At 45.8% G+C, this 20,678-nt stretch overlaps 1 protein-coding gene across 3 annotated transcripts in view; it reads left to right on the top strand.

Annotated features, from left to right (window-relative positions):
* Positions 1-20,678, top strand: part of NMU (neuromedin U) — a 232,876-nt gene that overhangs the window by 906 nt on the left and 211,292 nt on the right. The gene's annotated exons all lie outside the window — the stretch shown is intronic.

Here is a 20,678-nt window from a genome sequence, read left to right as displayed (position 1 = left end):
CTTGTTCAGCTGCAAGACAAGCAGCAGAGAGCGATACTTAACAGAAGAAAGTTGTTCTCATGGTGACTTGAAATTATAGGAGACATATTTTCTTTTAAGTCTTATTGTTACTGTGAAAAAAAACATGCAATAAATAATAGTTAAACAAAAACGTGAACACTGTGAGGCATGTCGTACCAACAGGACTTTGAGATGGAGCTATATTTTGAAATAGTATAATTTGAAATACAGTATATATTAGCTTCTAACATAACAAGAAAACTAAAATAGACTCATCCTCTGGTAGTCTTTGAAGGAGAAAATGTGACAAAAACTCTGTTAAAGCAAAGCAATATAATGTGAAGCATTTTGAATGTCACTCAGTAAGATGGTATATAAAACATTTGTGTAAATAAAATAAACAATATTAATCTTGTATGCTTCACTAATAATACCATTGTCACTTTAGCAGTGCTGGTATTTTTGTAGAAGATTTTAAATATTCTTCTAGTGATGTTGTTTTGTTAAATGAGACTTGCCTTCCAAGACATATTCACTCAGAATCTGTGTTTTCTTCAGCTTAGGAGAGAAGATAGGATAGTCAGTCTGTAGTGTCAGTTATTGATGTCTGATAGTAGCCCAGCAAAGAACTCATTCTAAGTTTTTAGGGGTTTTGTTTTCAAGTAATTGTAAAAGAAATATAGAGAATAACCGTCATTGGCTAATATGACCATCTCAGTGCATGACCAACTTTATTTTATTGGATGGTTTCTATATTTTACAATGCTACTAAGACTTATAAGAAAATGCATTGCTCAGTCCTGCAAAAATTGTGTGGCACAAGCAGGAGACCAGAGCACTTCAGGAGACTGGTGTGTCTATATAGTACTGAGGTTCTTCCAAAGAACAAGGGAACATCTTTTAAAACACCTTATTCTGTATCACTCATTAATTCTGCTTTCACATCTTCCTCTATTTGAAATTTTTAGATGTTACTTACTGCTGATCGTTTTTTTATTCACATCCTATATAATAATTCTCACCTCCAACAGGATGTGCTTGGGATCGTGCCTGCCGGAAGTGGTCTGCTAGGCAGGCATGCACTGACCTCAGTGACATCAGTGACAGACAATTTGGCAAAGCAAAACAATCTGAGTGCTGGCCATTAGGACACAGGGTTGATAGGAGAGTTTTAAAAGACTGAAGGAACCGAAAGTGTTAAATGGGGGGAGGGGGGAAGTTCTGAACAACTGAAAGACATGAACATTTGGGAAAGGAAAACAATCTGAATGCTGGCCATTAGGACACAGGGTAGATAGGAGAGTTTTAAAAGACTGAAGGAAACTGAAAGTGTTAAACTGGAGAAGGGGGGGAGTTGTGAATGACTGAAAGACATGCAAATTTGGGACAGGAAAACAATCTCATTGCTGGCTATTAGCACACAGGGTACATAGGACAGTTTTAAAAGACTGAAGGAACCAAAAGTGTTCGGGGGGGGGGGGGGGGGGCAAGTTCTGAATGAATGAAAGAAATGAAAATTACGAGACGAACACAATCTGAATGCCGGGCATTTGTACACAGGGTAGATAGGACACTTTTTTTAAAAAATGAAGGACGTGAAAGTATTACATCTTGGGGGAGGGGTGAGGAGGAAAGCGGTGGGGTATCCGGATACTGGGCATTAGGGCCACGGGGGTACATAGACTTTTGAAAGCCTTAAGGAACCCAAAGTGTGGGAAGGAGGAGGAAAAGGAGGGGAGGGAACGGGGTGAGGGGCATTAGGAACAGGGGAGGGGGCCCTGTCACACACTCTCATTCTCACACACACACTGTCACACACCCGCACATTCACTCTGGCTCTCTCTCTCAAACATACACACTCCCAGGAAAACCTTGCTAGCGCCCGTTTCATTCATTCCAGAAACGGGCCTTTTTTTTACTAGTATTTAAAAAGTCTTAACTACCTCTACAACATTGGACAAATCCTTAATTCTTCCTTTGCTAGAAGACTTATAAATGTTGTAATGTCCTCGTCTTGACTGTTGCAGTCTTATATTCTGAGCCATCTTCCACATTGCACTTCAGCTTGATCAAAACAGTGTTCCCTTCCTCCTTATATTATGAAAACTTCTATACTGGTTGTAAGCAGAGATCAATCTAGCCCTGTCTGACAATGGTTAGAGGAATTGTATAAGGAATAAGGTTTGTTTGTATAGTGTGGTCATTTCTACCCAGCAGTCATGCCCTAGTGATCTATGATTGTTGGTTCAAACAGAGGTTATTTAATATGATGCTTATTTTAAAAGCACTGTTCAGGTTTTAGACGTACACGGCCTGTCCAGCTCCCTGAGCTGCAGCAGAAAGACTCTGTGTTCCTCTGCTTCCAAGGGGTGTGCTAAAGGGTCAGGGTGGTTTCGGCCTGCCCGCCGCCCTGTCTCAAGGGGGTGGCCAGGGCAGGTCCTTTTAAGCAGGGTTCCTTTCAAGGCCCCAAAAGAGCCAGTTCTGCTGGCTCCTCCAGCGAAGCCGCAGCCCCACCATTCTGCCCAATGAGTGTGCTTCGTGTCTCTTGGTGATAGTGGGAGGCAGGCTGTCTCTCTTCCAGGGCAAGTGGGCCCGCATCACCTCGGATCAGTGTGTCCTGGAGGTGGTTGGCAGGGGATATTCTCTGCAGTTAGCCCATCCACTGTCTGACACCTTCATGGCCTTGCCCTGCAGCTCAGCTCTGAAACTGGCAGTTGCTTCCACCCTGCAGAACCTGTGTGCTCTTGGGGCAGTGGAACCTGTTCCTCCGCAGAGCATGGACTGGGACTGTACTCCATATATTACTTGGTGCCAAAGAAAGGTGGCTCCTTTCAGCCCATCTTAGACCTCAAAGGGGTTAACATTTGTCTCGATCCAACACTTTTGGATGGAGACATTGTGCTTAGTCATAGCATTGGTGCGGCCGGGAGAGTTTCTGACTTCCCTGAACCTCAGGGAGGCTTATCAACGTATCCCCATTGTGGAGCATCACAGGAGATATCTGTGCTTCATCATGCTGGGCAAGCATTTTCAATTTTGGGCCTTGCCATTTGGCCTAGCTACGGCACCACACACTTTTTCCAAGGTGATGGTGGTGATGGCAACGCATCTTCGGCGCCAGGGGGTTCGGGATCACCCATACCTGGACGACTGACTGATTTGGGTAGACTATTAGCAGAGGCCAGTCAGATTACCGATCAGGCCATCTCTGTCCTAGAGTTCCTGGGCTGGGTTGTGAATCGTCCCAAGAGTCATCTGCTTCCGTCTCTGGTTCTGGAGTACCTGGGAGTTTGCTTCAACACGAGATGAGAAATGGTGTTTCTCCTGGAGAAGCAGGTGGAGAAATGGTGGGCGCAAAAACTCCAGTTGTGTGAGCTTCTGCGACCCACAGTCTGGGACTACTTGCAGCTCCTGGGCTCCATGGCAGCTACTCTAGAGTGGCACCTTGGGCGAGGGCTCATATACATTTTCTGCATCAGTTTATATCTTTTTGAAGGTTTGGTCTCCAAAATTGCACACAGTATTATAAATAGGGCCTTATTTATTTATACATTTGTACCCCACATTTTCCCACCTCTTTGCAGGTTCAATGTGGCTTACATAGTGCCGGATAGCAGTTGCAGGCTACGGTGTATACAAATACAAAGGTGAAGTTGTGATTGGGTAAGGTTCATGTGGTAGGACCACATAGAGGAAACGCTTGACCGGGGGGGGGGGGTGTCAGTGATGGCTATTATGAACGTTAGCGTTGTGTTGCTGAGATCGGGCAGTTACGTTGGATCTGTGGGGTATGCCTTTTTAAACAGGTGGGTCTTAAGTGTCTTTCTGAAGTGTAGATGGTCATATATGGCTTTCAAGTCTTTTGGTAGTGTGTTCCATAGTTTTGTGCTGATGTAGGAAAAATTGGATGCATAAGTTGATTTGTAATTGAGTCCTTTGCAGCTTGGGTAGTGTAGATTTAGGTACATTTGTGTAGATATGGATGAGTTTCTGGCTGGAAAGTCGATTAGGTCTGACATGTATTCCGGTGCTTCACTGTATATGATTTTGTGGACCATAGTACAGATTTTGAAGGCAATGCACTCTTTGGGAGCCAATATAGTTTTTTGCGAAGGGGTTTAGCGCTATCAAATTGTGTTTTTCCGAAGATGAGTCTTGCAGCTGTGTTTTGTGCAGTCTGAAGCTTCTTTAGGATCTGTTCTTTGCATCCTGCGTATAATACATTGCAGTACATGGCTCATTACCATCGATTGTATGAGGTTGTGACATGTTTTCCTCAGGAAGTATTGTTTCACGCGTTTGAGTTTCCACATTACATAGAACATTTTCTTTGTTGTGGATTTTACTTGGCTTTCTAGTGTAATGTTGCGGTCGATTGTAACGCCGAGTATTTTCAGGCTGTCTGAGATAGGGAGTGTGTGTTCTGGGGTGTTGATGGTTGTGAGAGTGTCCGTGATGTATTGAGATGATAAGATAAGACAGTGAGTTTTTTCTTTGTTGAGTTTTAGTTGGAATGCATTTGCCCAGGATTCCATGATGTTCAAGCTGGGTTTGATTTCGTTATCGATTTCTGTCAGTGTGGATCTGTAAGGGATGTATATAGTGACATCGTCTGCATAGATGAAAGGGTTAAGGCCTTGCCTAGTGGGGTCATCAATAGGTTGAAGAGGATCGGGGATAGCTGTGAGCCTTGTGGTACTCCGCAATCTGCTTTCCACGGTGGTGATATGTTTGATTTTGACTTTACCTGATATGTTCTTGTGGTACGAAGCCCTTGATCCAGTTAAGTTTGTTGCCAGCAATCCCGAATTTGTCAAATAATCTTATTAATATGTTATGGTTTACCATGTCGATTGCACTAGACATGTCGAACTGTAGGAGGACAATGTTGTTTCCTTTTGCTATTTCTTGTTTGAATTTGGCTAGTAGGGTGAGTAGGACTGTTTCTGTGCTGTGTAATTGTCGAAAGCCAGACTATGATTCGTGTAATATTGAGAATTTGTTTATGTAGTCTGTTAGTTGTTTGGCTACCATACTTTCCATCAGTTTCACTGGCAGTGGGATGGATGCTACTGGACGGTAGTTGGTGATATCATCATTTGCTTTTTTCATGGTGTCCGGTATTGGGGTGAGTAGAATATTTTTCTTTTCTTTCGGGAAGAGACCTTGCTGAAACATATAGTTTAGGTGGGATGTGAGATCTGCTATGAAGCGGTCAGGGGCTGATTTCAATAGGTAGTTGGGACATGTATCTAGTTTGCAGTGAGTGCTGGCAAACCTCCTAAGCGCCCGTGTTACAGTATCTACGGTAAGGGGAGTGAAGTTTAGCCAGGTGCGGTCTGCCGGGTATTCTCCATTTGTTGGGTCCAGCTCGTCTAGGAAGTTTTCGATGTCTCTGGTGCCTTGGGGAAGCGTGTTGCGTAAGTTTACAATTTTTCGTTCAAGTACTTAGCAAGATTGTTTGCAGGTAGAATGTCTATGTTTGATGTAGTGACCCGGTTACTATCTAGGAGTTTATTCACTAGTTGATGTGGAGGGGCATAATCGAACGGGGACGACCGTTCTAAGGTCATCCATCTCTAAGGTGTTCCGGCGAAGGGGCGGGGAAACCCGTATTATCGAAACAAGATGGACATCCATCTTTGGTTTCAATAATAAGGTCGGGGAGCCCACATCTCAACATTTAGGTTGACCTTAGAGATGGTCAACCTTAGAGATGGTCATCCCTGGTTTTCGGCCATAATTCACAACACAATAATGATTTTGCTACTGAGAGAAAAACATGTGATTTATACTAAATTGAACCCGCCGATTCCAAATATGAACTCCGAATTTGCCTGACACGTCTAGATTTTAAGTTATACATGCAAAGCCTATTCACTTATAATATTAATGCTTGGGATGCATATGTGCTAGTAGTGCAGAACTTCCTTGGGAACAGACGAGCTGAAAACCTATGCTGAACTAGTAGACAACATGCTTAAAGCATATGAACAACTTGGCTGCCGAATGTCATTGAAAATGCATTTCTTACATTCCCATCTTGACTTTTTTCCACTCAATTTGGGACACGTAAGTGACGAACATGGAGAGAGGTTCCATAAAGACATTTCTACAATGGAAAACAGATATCAAGGCTGCTAGAGTCCCAACCCATGATGGGTTTTTGCAACGGGAAAATATGACCGGTCACAAACGCAAAAGTAGATGCCTGAAGCACTTTTAACAGTACTGGGTCTTGCTGAAGTAAGACTTTTAAACTGGAATATGAGACTTTTTTGAAATTTTGTTATTCCATTACATTTTCATATACTGTTTACTACGAAAACTTTGATGTAGATCAGGTAATTGTTGGAGTAAAACTCGTTCTGTAAAAAATTATTCAATGCTTTCCAAGTGCTTAATTCATTTGGGCAAACTTATGCATAACAAAATTTCCTGATGTGTTACAACAATTCTGACTTCGGATTTGGAATACGCACACTGAGTTTAGTATAGGACAAATAGTTTTTGCCCAGTAGCACACGAAAATTTTTTTTTTTGTTGTGCTGTTAATGGAAACCGAGGACGACCATCTCAAAAACGACCAAATCCAAGCCTTTTGGTCTTGGGAGGAGCCAGCATTCGTAGTGCACTGGTTCTCCTCACATGCCAGGACCCCAACCGGGCACCCTAGGGGGCACTGCAGTGTACTTCACAAATTGCTCCCAGGTGCATAGCTCCCTTACCTTGGGTGCTGAGCCCCCCAACCCCCCCCCCCCTAAAACCCACTTCCCACAACTGTACACCACTACCATATCCTTTAGGGATGAAGGGGGCACCTACATGTGGGTACAGTGGGTTTCGGGTGGGGTTTGGAGGGCTCCCATTTACCACCACAAGTGTAACAGGTGGGGGGGGGGGGGGGATTGGGCCTTGGTCCGCACTGCACCTACTAAAAACTGCTCCAGGGACCTGCATACTGCTGTGATGGAGCTGAGGATGGCATAGAGGCTGGAAAAATGTTTTTTTTTAAATTTTTTTTTTTTTTAGGGTGGGAGGGGGTTGGTGACCATTGGGGGAGTAAGGGGAGGTGATCCCCAATTCCCTCTGGTGGTCATCTGGTCAGTTCGGGCACCTTTTCGAGGCTTGGTCGTGAAAAAAAAGGGACCAAGTAAAGTCGACCAAATGCTCTTGAGGGACGCCTTTCTTTTTTCCATTATCGGCCGAAGACGCCCATCTCTTAACCACGCCCCGTCCCGCCTTCGGTACACTGCCGACACGCCGCGTGAACTTTGGTCGTCCCCACGACGGAAAACAGTTGAGGATGCAAAAAAATCGGCTTTCGATTATGCCGATTTGGGCGACCTCTGAAGAAAGACGCCCATCTCCCGATTTGTGTCAGAAGATGGGCGTCTTTCCTTTTCGAAAATAAGCTAGATAGTTTCTTTGTGTCTTTGTAGTCTGTTCCTATTTTGGTTTTATAGTATGATCTTTTGGTCTGTCTTATTGCGTATTTATATTTTCATTGTAATTGTTTCCATGTATTGAGTGTGTGTTCATCTTTTATTTTTTTTCCCATGCTCGTTCATGTTGCCTCGTTTGTGTTTTTAGCTTTTTCAGTTCGTGGTAGAACCATGGTATCAAGCTGTTATTTCGTGATGTTCTTGTTCATAAAGGTGCTATTTCATCCAGTATGCATTTGCATCTTTTATCCCATTCCTGGAGGTAGTCTGTGGATTCATTTTGTGCTGTCCATCCATTGTTATATAACAGTTGCCAGAATGTTTTGTTGTGTCTACATGGCCTCTGGATGTATATGTCGTGTGTGTTTGTGTTTGGTGTATTCCCTTCTTACACCAGTGTACTGATAGGTTTAGTTTGTAATGATCATCAGGGTGTTGCTGACCATTTAGTGTCTTGTTATTGTTATGTTCTGGTCTGTTAGTAGTTTGTGTGCTGTGAGATCAAGTGTGTGCCCTTTATTGTGAGTTGCTTGCAGTTGTGGCCATTTGAAATCCCATAGGTGAAGGAATTCCTTGCATTCCCGTGCGTTGGTCGAGCTTGGGTCTTCTAGGTGAAGGTTGATGTCTCCTAGTACTAGTACATTGGAGTTGGTCGCACATATGTTTGAAATAAAGTCCATGAAGTTGGTCTGGCCTTCATTCCAATTACCAGGGGGTCTGTAAAGCAATACACAATTTAAGTAATTGCGCAGGGTTTTGTTGTAGATTCTGATTGAAGCAATTTTGAGTTAGGGTGTTATGGACTCTGCAATGGTTTTGGTGATGAAGTGTGATCTATAGATCAGTGCTATGCCTCCTCCTCTTTTTTCCTTCCTGGTCCAGTGTGTGATTTTGTATCCTGGGGGTCACAGGTCTAAGATTATAGGGTCTTTTTTGTCATGGATCCAGGTTTCACTGATGAAGAGTAAGTCGAGGTCTTCTGCCATGATCCAGTCTGTTAGTGTTGCCGTTTTGTTTACTGCGGATCTGGCATTGATATATCCCACTTGGATTGTTTGGTATGGGTCTTCTGCATTTGGTATTGTGTGAACTTTTATTAGTTGTCTTTTCTTGGTTGGTGTGCTTTTGTTAGGGCCCTTCTGTGTGCTCTGAGTTGGTTGTCTACATGTTGATGTTCTACCTTTGCTTAGGTTGTTGACTGTTTGATGGGTTGTGATGTGTCTGATCAGTCTTTGATGGCTGTGCAGTATTCATATTGTGTTACTGTCTGTAAGAGGGGTGGTTAGTGTAAGGTGAATTCGTGATAAGGAGTAGATTATTAGGAGTAGTTTGGGGGTATTCATCTTGGTTTCCGCTCGTTGTGGAGTATCAGTGTGGTTGTTCCTGATGATTGCATGTGTGGGTATAGTTTGTAATCTTGTGTGCTACTTCAGTTAGCTCGAGTGCAGATTCGTCAGCTGAGTCTTTGATCAGGTAGGGAAACAAGTGGTTACCAGAGTCTTGTACAAGGGCACTATTGCCTTTTTTCCCCTTCTGGCCATTCCTTTCCCAGTGCTCCCAATTATTCTTCTGGCTTTGGCTCTCGCCTTTTCTACCTGTTTGGCCAAGTTAAGATCATCAGATATAATCACCCCCAAGTCTCACTTATCTTTCGTACACAGATATACTTCATCCCCTATACCAGTATTTTTCAACCGGTATGCTGTGGCTGCTCCCCAACTGAGCACTACCCGAGTACCCAGAGTAGCAGGGGGCCCAGCTCCTCCCCCTTTGTGAACTTACATTTCTCCCTGTTTCTTCAACTCTCATCCCTCATCCACCCTCATCCACCTTAAACCACGTCTTGAAGGAGGTTCCCCGGCAGCAGCAGAAATTCACAGCTGCTGCTTGGAGCGTCTCTTCTGCCCCATGTAAATAGGAAGTTGCATCAGAAGGGGGCGGTCACGGCAAAAGATACTCCAAGCAGCGACTGTGAATTACTGCCACTGCTGGGGAGCGTCCTTGAAGATGCGATTTAAAGTAGACCGGGGTGGAGGGAAGGGGAGAGAAAGAGGCTTCACCTAGGGGCGGAGGGGGAAGAGAAGAATGAGAAAAATGCTGGAACCGTGAGGAGGGGAAGAGAGGGAAGAAAAAGAAAAATGCTGGACTTGTGGGAGGGGGAGGGAAGAAAGAGAAATATACTGGACCTTGGGAGTAGAGGGGAGTTAGAGAAGAGAGAAAAGCCATGGACTTGTGGGGGGGGGGGGGGGGTAGGAGAAGTGTTGGACTGGAGGGGCAGAGGGGAGAGAAGTAATGAACTCATGGGTGTGGGAAGAAATGATGGATCCAAGGGGTGGAGCGGAAGAAAGAGAAAATGATGAACTTGAAGGGGAGGGAGAAAGATGTTGGGCCACAGGGGCAAGAAGGGAGGGAGGGAAGAAAAGAAGAGATAGTGGAGCACAGGGGCAGGGAGGGAAGAGAGAGGAAGAGATATTGGACCATAGGAGCAGGGAAGGAGAGACGAAACATGCAGATGTCGGGTTACAAGGGAGGAAGGGAGTGGGAGACAGGAAGGGACGTTGGCCAACAAAAGGGGGATGGAGGGAGGAGAGAGACTGGGAATGGGGAAACCATGGAGAGGTCATGGGGGGTTGTCAAGGAAGTGAGTGAGAGGAGGATAATATGTACAAAGGATAAAAATGCAGTAGAGGAAATATAGAAGGGATTAGGAGGCAGGGGAAGGAATGAGATAGGAACTGGGAGAACTAGGAGGTGAGAGTGAGAGAAGGAGATGGAAAGTTGATACATAGTTGAAAAGTAAAAAGAAGTAGATGGAGGACTGAGACGTGAGAAAGCTGTTGAAATCAGAGTTGAGAGAAGTAGAAAAAGAAAGGGAGGAAAGCTAAAAGGGAAAGAGAAAGATCAGTATGTAAGAGACAGATGTAATAAGTGAATGGAACAAAACGGGAAGATTAATGAGAAATGGACAGCAGCCCCTGGAAAGAAAGCAGAAAAGAAAAATTAGAATCATCATAATGGAAAATATGTCCAGACAACAAAGGGAGAAAAAAGTTTTATTTTGAATTTATTAACTAGATTGTTAGACAGATCCAAGATGGCGATCGAGCAGGAAGCAGGAGTGGAACGCTCTGCTTGAGATATATTTCCTTACCTTCTTTCGGATTATACGAGCATGCCAAAGAGAAAGGGTAAGCCGAAGGGACCCCCCCTCCCTAGGCTGGAAACCCCCTCTTTGGGGCAAACCTCCATTTCTGTTTTTTTGGTATCTACACCGACGGGCGCATCCGTAACTGGGGAAGGGAAGAGCCCCGGTCTGGAGAGCAGAACTTCCCCACCAGCACAATCGGACAGGGCCGGAGTACCGAGTGAAAATAAAGACTCGAAGGGGTGGCAGACCCCACCTTAGAAGATGGCAGAAGATCTATCTTTGTTGGGGGACATCCAGGCTCCGCCAGGAATGGCGTTAGAAGAAGCGTCGATGGGGGTGACCCGCAACGTTAGTTTCGAAGAGGAAGCCTCATTGTGCGCTATTGCGATCCAGCCCCTGGTGAAGCCCCAGGTAATATCCTTGGAATCTATTTGGTCGGCGTTAGAAGCCCTTCATAAGGTCTGTACTTCTTTTATCTCAGTGTCATTAATTCTAGACAAGTACAAGATCTTAAAGAAAAAGTTGAAGCGATTTCTGTTAAACAAGTTGCAATGGAATCGGTCTTAGTAAAGATTCAAGAACAGCAATCTCAAATAGCAGAAGATCATTTGATTTATTCATAGAAAACTTGAAAATTTAGAAAACTCTTCAAGAAATTTAAATTTACGTTTATTGAATTTTCCTCAAACACAACATATGTCCGCTAGAGAACTGTTTAATAAACTTTTGAAGGAGATTTTCAAGTACCCAGAAGGCTCTCTTCCTCCATTGCAAAAACTATATTACCTTAAAATGGGGAAAAATTCTCAATCGGCTCCTATTCAGTCACAAGTAACTTCTGAATCTTTGGATATATCTGGATTTTTGAAACAATCTCAAGAAGAAATTAAGACTCGTGCAACTTTGATAATTTCCTTTGTCTTTATACAAGATAAAGAGGCACTATTGAGATTGTATTTTAAGAAAGTACAGCCTCGGTTTATGGGAGATAAGATTTTGATTTTCCCAGATATTTCTAAATGGACTCGGCAAAGGAGAAAGAAATTTCTGGAATTGAAGCAAAAATCCTTGGAAATAGAAGCTACTTTTCAATTAAGGGTCCCATGCAAATGTTTAATTTTTTTCAAGAATAACAGATACATATTTTATGAACCTGAACAACTGTCTAGATTTTTGGCTATGCAAGGGAAAAAAGACTGACCAAATAAATGTTGGAATTATGGTTCGATTGAAATTTAGAATACCGCCTGCTCTAACTTTAAAATGTTAATTATTTCTACTTTAACCAACTTCCCTTGGTGACAATTGGATTCTCTCTATTTTGTGGACTGTTGAAAATCAATGTTTGTTTATTTTTTGGAATTTAATGTTTAGAATAATTTCCTTTAAAGATGTTATTTAAAACATTGATGTATCATTCAAAGAGTGTTATCTTTGTTTAAATTGAAATTAATAAAGAAATTTAACATTAACTAGATTGTTAGTGTAGGAAATATACCTTATGGATGTCTTTGTATTATGTTTAGTATAAGAATAAATGCATTTGTTTTAATTTCTTCCATGTTGTGGTACATGCCTAGTTTGACTTCTTGGAGGTCCCAGTTCAATTTTTCTTTTATATTTCCATTTCTGATTTGTGTTTGGTGAGGGTCTGTCTATGTTTTGCGTGTGACTGAGCTACGGTATTCTGTGCACATGTAGCTCCTGTGTAGAGATCTGTAGGTGTCACACTTGTTCTGTTTTACCAGTAGGAGGAGATGTGTTGGTGTTTATGGGCCCAGTGTAATATTTGTAGTGCTGTCTGCTCATATGTATGGTTCTTGCTATTTCAACCATAGGAATGAGCGCTACTGTTGTATGACATATTTGAACATGTATGTTAAGGATTTGTTCACAATGTGCTTAGTAGTGGAGTTTTATTTTGCTATAACATGAGAATCGGAATATTTTTTGAATAGTGCCGAATATTTTGAATGCATGTTTTGTTGCTAATTTTGTAATCTTTGAAGTGTTTTGTTACCCTTATGTCAACTTGTCTTCAATAAAAAATATTCAACTGTAAAGATAACACAATGATTAAATATGTAATTATTGAACTTTAAACACAGTCTTAATACTCATGTGTTAACAGATATATCCTTAAACTGATGGTGTGCCTTGACAATTTTTGCACCTTGTCAGTGTGCCTCAAGATGAAAGGTTTAAAATCACTGCCCTATACCATCATTTTTTAAAGGATTATATATGTTATTTAACACTTCCTTGTCACTTGCAGCAGATGAATCCAGGAATTAGTGAGTTAAGTCTGCCTACCAGCAGGTGGAGATAGAGATAAACAAACTAAAGGCAGTGATGCCAGACAGCCAGCTCCTTCCTCAGTTAGTATGTCTCTATCTCAGCAGGTGGTGGACGGCTTTTCTCCAGCTCCTGGACCCAAGGCCTCTGAGGGTGCTCCTGGGCTGGTGGCCAGTTTGAACCGGTGGTGGCGGACTGGTGGTGTCCCATTTGGCAGCATACTCAGTTGCTGGGACCCTGCTGCACCTCAAATTCCCTCTGAACAGGCTTTTGCTGTTCCTTTCCTTCCCTGTTTGTTTCTGCCTCCTTACTTAAAAAAAAAAAAAAGAGAACCATAGAATTTATTTAACAGAGAAGCACAGGGAAGTGTGTTTTTGCTGAGAGCAGGTTTGTGTTACTGCTGTCCGAGTCCTGTTTTCTGTTGCCTACTTGTCTGAGCCTGCCTTGAAGTGGAGTCGGAGAGTTTTTTTCTTCGGCTCAGCTGTCAGTTCCCGCGCTTTCCCGGTCCGGGGTAAGTCCTGCTGGGTTCCTGTTCGGGGGCGGGCGATGGCAGTGGAGGCGGTAAAACGCTGTTCCTGATGCAGGAAACGGCGTTCGGTGGCGGACCTTTACAGTGCGGGGTGTGCTGATTTGGCGGGACTTGACGGAGCGGTGCCCCCCCCCCCCCCCCGAGAGCGTGCTTTCCCGCTTGGAGCCTGGCGATTCTCGCGCCATTTTGCAATGGGTCACTGAGCCAGCTCCAGTAGTGGTTTTGGGCAAAGCTTCTCCGCTGGTAGGGGAGTTGGGGAGGGGGGGCGTCAGGCACTGTGGGTAGTGGTGCCCTACTTCTGGATGCCCTACTCCCTCACATTCTTCCATTGAACAAATGGCAAGGGTTGGATCAGCACAGAGAGGTGTCTAGTTCCCCAGCTAGGGGAAACTGGGGTACATACTATCTCAATCAGACCCAGAGACACTCAAGACTTAAATGCCCTACAAAAACAGAACCCTGCCTGGAGCCCAGAAAGAGCCTGCCTAAAGAACTCCGAGAGTGCCCGACATTAATTGTGGGTCCCTCTGTAGTCTCCTTCTGTGAGATTGACCTGTTATGGGGTGGGAGAGGGGGCAGTTCCTCTCCGTTTGGATTGAGGTCATGATCTTCCCCAGACTGGACAAAAGAATTGCAGCCCACTGACAAAATGGCCATCATAATCATCGAAAACTAAGGTACTGCAATAAGAATGGAGGCCTCCCTTAAATGCTGCCATTCAAGATGGGATGGCTCGGGGGGAATCCCCAAATCACCCAAAAGCTCTCCCAAAGCTTCTGCATCGCATGAAGGGCAGTACTATCTGGCTAACAATTATTGGCATAATAAAAGTAATCTGGGGACCTATAAATTGGAAGGTTTTTCCGAATATTAACAAATACAAAAGAACAGAAACCTATTGTATAACTCTACCACTTGTAACATAAAAAACCCCTGTGTAAATAGTAGTAAGCAATATAGCTAAATATGTAGAACAGTGCTCATCTGCTGCTGGACCTGCATGTGCGAGTGGTCACCAAGAGGATGTGCTATGCAATGTGGAGACTGCGGCGTATTAGATTCTGTCTCACCAGAGAGCTCTACCGCACTCTCGTTCACTGGCTAGTTCTGTCTCACCTAGATTACTGTAGTGGGATATATGCGGGCTGTCAGGAGCACTTACTTTTCTTCTTTTTATAATTCATGTACGCCACATTGCGCCTGCATTTGTGGGAAAATGTGGGGTAGAAATGAACCATAAATAAATAATTTATATTCCAGAATACTAGCACTTACACGCGTGATTGGTGACAGTAATTGAAAGTTGCATGTGTAAGTGCTAGGTAATATTCTGTATCCAGAGTACATAAATCACTTAGGGTACAACTGTAAAGGGGGGCATATACATGGGCGGTTTATAGAATACTCTCAGTTGGACGTGTTGCATGGCACACGTGAAGCGGCATAATCGAACGGGGCACCCAGGTTTTCCTGAGGGCATCCTCGCAGGACGTCCCCACGAAGGGGCAGGGAAACCCGTATTATCGAAACAAGATGGGCGTCCATCTTTCATTTCGATAATACAGTCGGGGACGCCCAAATCTCAAAATTTAGATCGACCTTAGAGATGGTCGACATAAATGTTGAGATGCTCGACCTTAGAGATGGTTGTCCCCGGTTTTCGGCCATAATGGAAACCGAGGACGCCCATCTCAGAAACGACCAAATCCAACTCATTTGGTCATGGGAGGAGCCAGAATTCTAGTGCACTGGTCCCCGTGACATACCAGGACACCAAACGGGCACCCTAGGGAGCACTGCAGTGGACTAACTGATGCACTAACTGAACGGAAAAAGCCCTTCCCTTACCGATCCCTTAGTGATTCGGAAAGGAACGGGCATGCATGAAGGAAATCGCATGCAAATGAGCTGCTCGCTGTTAGCTCATTTGCACACGAGTTCCTTCCTAAGGAGGGGAAGCCAGTGCAGAGAAGACAGCTTCTTATATGCGGACAAGCTGTGTGTATAATAGCCGTCTACAACCTTAAAAAAATACAAGTCCAGGTGAAAATGTCCAAGTGCTCGTCAGGGACGTCTTTTTTTTTTTTTTTTTTTTTAGTATGGGTGAAGGATGTCCAAGTGTTATGGTTATGCCTCCTCCCTGCGATGGATAGCGTTTCCTCATATGGGAGCAGTTCCATCCCCTTTATCATTTTGGTCGCTGTTCTTTGAACCTTTTCTAATTCCGCTATATCTTTTTTGAGATGCGGCGACCAGAATCGAACACAATACTCAAGGTGAGGTCACACCATGGAGTGATACAGAGGCATTATAACATTTTTGGTCTTATTTTACATCTCTCTCCTAATTCATCCTGTTTGCTTTCTTGGCTGCTGCCAGCACACTAGGCAGAAGATTTCAGCATATTGTCTACAATGACACCTAGATTGTTTTCTTGAATGCAGACTCCTAAAGTGGACACTAGCATCAGATAAATGATTTGGATTATTCTTCACCATGTTTATCACTTTTGCATTTGTCTACATCTGCCATTTGGATGCCCAGTTTTCCAGTTTCCTAAGGTCTTCTTGCAATTTTTCACAATCCACATGCGTTTTGACAACTTTGAATAGTTTTGTGCCATCCTCAAATTTAATTACCTCACTTATTGTTCTGATTTCCAGATCATTTGTAAATATGTTAAATTACACCGGTCCCAGTACAGATCCCTGCGGCACTCCACTGTTCACCCTCCTTCATTGAGAGAAATGAACATTTAACACTACCCTTTGTTTTCTGTCCAGTCACCAGTTCTTAATCTACAGAAGGATATTCCCTTCTATCCCAGGACTCTTCAATTTTCTCAGGAGTCTCTCATGAGGTACTTTGTGAAAGCTTTCTGAAAATCTAGATATACTACATCAACTGGCTCACCTTTATCCACATGTTTATTCACGCCTTCAAAGAAATGAAGCAAATGGTGAGGCAAGACCTCCCTTGGCTGAATCCAGGCTGACTCTGTCCCATTAAATCATGTTTGTCTAAGCGTTCTGTCATTTTATCCTTTATAATAGTTTCCATAGCATCCTATAGACCAATCCAGAGACAGATGGGTTATGTCCATCCACTGGCAGGTTAGATAGAGAGCAAACTTTCAGCTCCCTATATATGGTCACATGCAGTCACATGATCCTCAGTATTCTCTCTATCTAGCAGGTGAATGGTCACAGCTCAGCAGCTCTGCTTCGCTCCTCTCCTATTTTTAGGTGTAGTTGAGCCTGTTTGAATCTCCTCTCCTACTTTGTAGGTGCAGTTGAGTGGATCTCCTCTCCTACTTCGGTGGGTGTAGTTGAGTTAACCCCGGGGTTGAGGGCTCTCCCAGGCTTGGGATCGAGCGGTGTTACACCTGGTTGTACCAGGTCCCTCCCTTCCTCCCCCCTCCCACTGGAGCCAGTGCAACTTGAAGTTTTCTCCTCCTGAGGCATTAAAAAAAAATTAACAACAGGATAAGAAAGTAAAGAACAGCTCACTCGGGACAGATTCGTTGCAGCTCCGGATTTTTTTTCAGGTACTGAAAACTAATAGCGGGAGGGGGTTGTTCCCGGGATGAGTAGCGCGGCGCCTGCCTCCCCAGACCTCGTTTGAATGGCGACGGGAGATGCGCGGCCTTCCGTGGAGTTGGCCGCCCATTCCCGCCCTTTGGCCACTGATTTTGGTGCGCCTGCCGCGCTGACCGCCGTACCGTTGCTGGCTGCCCAGGACGTGATGGCGGCTCGGGCCGCGTTAGCCGCCATTCCCCCAAGGTCGACCTCTGACGCACTTTCTTTTCGATGCACTTTCTTTTCAGGCAGCAGTGGCGGCCCATCCCGCGTTGGCCAATCATTCTTTGATGGCCGCTCATAGAACGCAGGCTGCCCTAAAGAAGGGCGGCTCGGGAAAGGCGCCTAAGTCCAAAAAGAAGCCCTTTCCTTCCCGCACTGTTCCTCCTCGGGGTGATGTAACGGGCACCATCTTGGATTTGCGCAGCTCCGTGTCTCCGCTTTATTCAGTGGTTTTAGAGAGCCCTTTTCCTCCTGAGCCCTATTTAAATGTGGGATTGGAGCAGGAAGCTCCTTTTTCCCCTGAATTTGTGTGTTTAATGCACCAGGCTTTTCAGCTAAAAAGGGCTGGGGCTGACCCGGCAGATAGGGGCGCTGAGTCTGCTCAGAAACGCCCTAGGGTGGCTCCCCTACCTCTAGATCTTGTGTCTGTTTTTTCTGAGGTAGATGAGGGCAGCTTGTCTGAAGTATCCCAGCATTCTGGTGTAGAAACGCTGGAGGAGAGTGAGATCTCCTCTGATGGAGCGGATGACTCTTCTGCTGCCCGGCTGTTTCGGCAGGAGGAATTGCCTAACCTGATTGTGCGGGCTATGGAGATTCTGAATATCTCGGCCCCTGAGAGTGAGTCTTCCTCCTCGGTGAGTCCTTCTATTATGACAGCCACTATGCGTCCGCCTAGAGGTTTTCACCTCCATGAGGCTATGAAGGGCCTGATTGCGGAGCAATGGGACTCTCCTGAGACCGGCCTTCAGGCCACTAAGGTCACGAAGTGCTTATATCCCCTTTCTGAGGGAGAGCATGAGGCCTTCCGCCTGCCTACCGTGGACTCTCTAATCACGGCGGTGACCAAGAAAACAGCTTTGCCCGTGGAAGGCGGCACCGCCCTGAAGGAGACCCGAGCTGGACAGAATTGTGACGGAGCTGGGTGATGCCAAGGTCCAGAGGCTCCCAGAGGTCAGGACCAGAGGGCATTCTCATGCAGACTCCTCTAGGAGACGTTTTCGAGCTGCCTGACGATATCGCCCGGGCAAGTCTGGGTCCTATTCTAGGCAGTGTTTTCCCCAAAGGCAGCAGTCCTTTTGTGGAGACCATCGCTCCGGCGGAAATCCCTCCAGAGCTCCCCCAGGGCCTCGTGCCCATGGTCCAGACTTTATAGGAGGACGGCTGTCCTCGTTTCTGGGCGAGTGGGCCAGGGTGACGATGGATGACTGGGTTCTCGGAATCATCCGAGACGGCTACAGGCTGGAGTTTTGCCGTTCTCTGAAGGACCTATACGTGGCCTCTCCGTGCAATTCCCCGCGGAAAATCGCAGCGGTCAAACTGACTCTGGACAATTTGTTCCAAATTGGCGCTGTTGTTCCCGTTCCAGTGGAACAGTGTGGCTCAGGACGCTTCCATCTACTTTGTGGTACCAAAAAAAGGAGGTTTGTCTGGATCTCAAGGAGCCAACAAGGCCTTGAGAGTGCGCCACTTCAGGATGGAGACCCTCCGGTTGGTTATTGCCGCCGTAAAGAAGGGAGATTTTCTGTCCGCTCTGGACATAAAAGAGGCCTATTTGCACTTCCTAATTTGGCCTCCTCATCAGCGGTTTCTCCGCTTTGCGGTACTGAATCGCCATTTCCAGTTCCAGGCCCTTCCTTTCGGGCTGGCTACAGCGCCTCGGACCTTCTCCAAGGTGATGGTCATCATAGTGGCGTTTCTCCGCAAAGAAGGGATACAAGTGCACCCTTACCTAGACGACTGGCTGATCCAGGCACAATCCTTCGAGGAGGGTTTGCGAGCCATGGACAGAGTTCTCTCTCTGTTGCGATCCTCAGGTTGGATCACCAATCAGGAGAAGAGCCGGCTGACTCCTTGCCAATCTCTGGAATACCTAGGAGTGATCTTCGACACTCGAATAGGCAGAGTCTTTCTTCCAGAGGCTCGGAAGCAGAAGTTACAGACTCAGGTCTTCAACTTCTTGGCCAGGTCAGCGCCGCACCGTGGGATTACGTACAGCTGTGGGGATCCATGATGGCCACCATGGAGGTGGTACCGTGGGCGAGGTACCACATGAGGCCAGTACAGCATTCTCTGCTCAGGCGTTGGTCTCCAGTGTCGGAGGCCTACTCGCTTTGTCTCCCCTTGGAACCCGCAGTACGGATGAGTCTGCATTGGTGGTTGCGGACAGACACTCTCAGTCTGGGCATGCCCCTGATGGCGCCGGAGTGGATAGTAGTCACCACGGACCCCAGTCTGTCAGGTTGGGGAGCTCATTGCCTGGGACGGATGACTCAAGGTCTTTGGTCTCCGTCAGAAACGAAGTGGCTCATCAATCTCTTGGAATTGAGAGCGATTCGGCTGGCCCTTCGGGACTTCCTGCAACTGCTGTTTCGGAAGTCAGTACGAGTCCTTTCCGACAATGCGATGGCTGTGGCATATGTCAGCAGACAAGGAGGTACCAGGAGTGCTCCTTTGGCCAGAGAAGCGATGCGTTTATACCTTTGGGCGGAAAAGCTTCTGAAACAGCTGTCGGCGGCCCATATTGCAGGATCTCTGAATGTCGAGGCAGATTTTCTCAGTCGACGTGTTGGATCCGGGAGAGTGGCAGCTCTCAGACCAGGCGTTCTTGCGGATCGCGAGTCGCTGGGGCCTGCCGACCATGGACTTAATGGCTACGAAAGCCAATTCCAAGGTTCCGCGATTCTTCAGCAGAGGCTGGGAGCTTCAGTCTCGAGGAAGCGATGCCCTCCTTCAGCCTTGGCCTGTGGACGAGCTCCTTTATGTGTTTCCCCCCGTGGCCCATGTTGGGCAGAACCCTGGGAAGAGTGGCTCAGCATCCGGGGCGAGTGATCCTCGTGGGTTCAGATTGGCCCAGACGCCTGTGGTATGCGTATCTGATTCAGCTCTTGGTTGATGAGCCCTTGCGCCTGCCCTAAGGTCGAGGCCTGTTACGCCAGGGACCTATTTTGATGGAGGATCCATCCCTGTTTGGTCTTGCGGCCTGGCTATTGGAAGGGCGCGTTTAAAGAAGAAGGGATTTTTGGACCGAGTAATTGCCATCATGTTGAGAGTGAGAAAGCGCTCCACATCCACAGCCAATGCCAGAGTTTGGCGAATCTTCGAAGCCTGGTGTGCGGCGGGCTCCATTTCTCCCGCCTCGGCGTCGGTGGCTGCCAGCTTGGCCTTCCTCCAGGAGGGGCTCGAAAAGGGTCTTTCTCTGAGTTCTCTTAGAGTACAGGCTTTGGCTTGTTTCAGAGGGCGTGTAAAGGAGGTTTCCCTTGCCTCTCAGCCGGATATTGTGCGCTTTTTGAGAGGGGTTAACCAGTTTTGGCCTCCCCTGCGCTCCATCTTTCCTCCTTGGAATCTTAACAGGGTACTGAGAGCCTTGCAAAGCCGCCGTTGAGCCTATTTCATGACTGTCTCTGAAGGATCTAACGCTGAAGGCTGTGTTTTTGGTTGCAATCTCTTCAGCAAGAAGGGTT

This window comes from Microcaecilia unicolor, chromosome 2 (assembly GCF_901765095.1).
Source record: "Microcaecilia unicolor chromosome 2, aMicUni1.1, whole genome shotgun sequence".
Classification (NCBI taxonomy): domain Eukaryota; kingdom Metazoa; phylum Chordata; class Amphibia; order Gymnophiona; family Siphonopidae; genus Microcaecilia; species Microcaecilia unicolor.
Note: the sequence above shows the minus strand (reverse complement) of the source record. Positions and strands in the feature narration are given on the sequence as shown.